A 2,010-nucleotide genomic window follows, 5' to 3' on the forward strand; every position below is an offset into this window, starting at 1 on the left:
AATACTATTCAACAATGTACCAATAGAATTTAGTCAACAACGTTTTTGTTGTAAACTGCCCAACAACCTTACTGTTCAATTATTGCTCTGTCGTTTCAATAATTGTTTAGGTATTGTTGAAAGGCTATTGAGTCAACAATCCGTCAACATATGCCAACAACATTTCAACAGTCATTTTCATAAGGGACACTAGCCACGTTCTTGCCAAATCTTACACGAACGGTGACGCGTAGTCGGCTCATTCAATTAAGTGTAACACCTCACTCCCAACCTTTCTAACACGAATGATATTAACCGCTTTTCATTGCTTCACCAAAATTTCTAAATAAAGAGTTTTGACGAAGAGAGAACAGTGCGAACGTAGAACGGGCGACGCGGGTCAAAGTGTGGTATCTGTTCTTGTCAGCTTAATATCTGATACGGCATGTATTCGGACATAAGATATTACACTTATTTTTGCAAGTTGGTGCAGAGCTTAACGCCTGATTCACCTCCTCCGCTGGTCGGCGCGGTATTGCACTAGCTTCGGGATCGGGCCACATATGGGGAGAAATTCTCGATCTACACGGCTCAATAGGCGCGCACAATTTTTTGCAGAACCTAGCCACTTACAGCCTCGCCGTAACATCAACTTCATTCAGCCTCGTTCTAGTGAGTGATAAGAGGCTTTGTCTTGTTTCATTGTCTTTTTTTTCAGTGAGGCACTTAAGACGGTTCACAGATTCGTAACTCTGGGAATATTCTCGTAACTGCCTTATTATAAGCAAATCTCCGACGTTCAGGTATTCGGGCTTCTTAGCAACTATCACTCAGCTTCGCAAAGGTGAAGCACTGTTGGGGGGTCCTTGTTTTGTTTTTGCCACATTTTCGCTGCGCAATTACTTGCCGATGTGGCAATACAGTTCAGCTTCCCATGACAAACGTGATCAGAGGCATAACTGCACGCTGCACTCGTCGCGAAGGCTGCGCGTGCTGACAAGGTGCGCGCCGACGGCCACAGCTCGCGTTCGGACAAGGATTTTCCGCCGTGGTTGAACTTTCTCACTTCGCAGCGTTACATCCGCTCTCGTTAGAACTCGCGCTCCGTGTCACCTATTGTGGGCTCGGCGGTGTGCAGCGCCCAACGGTGACGATACGGCAAGCCAGCTGTGGGTCTCTACGGAGCCCCGTGGCTTGCGCTCCAAAGCTCCGCTCATAAATACCTTTCGCATTACGTAATATATACGAGCTGCTTCACCTACAAAAGCGAGTCGCTCGAGAACGATCTGTAAGTACACTTCGGCTATGCATCGCGTACTCGCAGCCGGAACACGCATTCGCGCGTTACACTTGCATAATAGCGACAAGTGCAGTCGGGCGCTGCGCGTAAGCCCGCCTTCACACCGCATTCTTTCCGGCTTCATTGCTGCACAAGCGGGCTCTCAACGAGAGCGGCTTCGAGAGACGTCCACTTGAATTGCGGGGATGGATCAGTGGTTGACGCCGAGCTGCTATAGGCGGGCTCGATCGCAGCGTTCGACTATCGACACGGCGAGCAGCGTTATCCCACATGCGGGCTTAGCCTATTTCCGAGACCCCCATCCGGCTGCCTGAATTCTTACTGTTTCTTTTTCCTGCTAGCATCCGGAGTGCTCGGGCCACGGGTGCTAGCAAAGGAGGAAGGGCGCTGACCACCTCCTCAGCGGCGTAGCACGTGTCACTGAGCGGAGGAGCTGTTGTGACAGATTATGCGCGTGAAAAGAGCGCGGTTGTGCAGCGCGTTTTGGGGGAACGCGCTCCCCGACTTCGTTGCAGCTGCACCATCGCCGCGACAGGTTAGATGGGGACAGCGGTGGCTGACGGGGAATGACTCCGCAGGCTAGGCAGAGCAAAAAAGAGAAAAATAAAAAAAATAGTGGAACCATTGCACAATGCATACTTCCCACGCGGGAGACGAAACAGCAGCGTCTGAGCAGCAACTAACTGTATTATACTTGACTTGGCTGTATTATGCTTGACTTGACACCGCAC

The 2,010-nt window shown here is 50.2% G+C and overlaps 1 non-coding gene across 1 annotated transcript; it reads left to right on the forward strand.

The window, feature by feature from the left end:
• Window positions 1–349: 349 nt before the first annotated feature.
• Window positions 350–545, forward strand: LOC135907605 (U2 spliceosomal RNA). Its single transcript, XR_010566068.1, has one exon. It is a non-coding gene; the product is annotated as a U2 spliceosomal RNA (small nuclear RNA).
• The last annotated feature ends 1,465 nt before the right edge of the window (window positions 546–2,010 follow it).

Source organism: Dermacentor albipictus, chromosome 1 (genome assembly GCF_038994185.2).
Source record: "Dermacentor albipictus isolate Rhodes 1998 colony chromosome 1, USDA_Dalb.pri_finalv2, whole genome shotgun sequence".
NCBI classification, from domain to species: Eukaryota; Metazoa; Arthropoda; class Arachnida; order Ixodida; family Ixodidae; genus Dermacentor; species Dermacentor albipictus.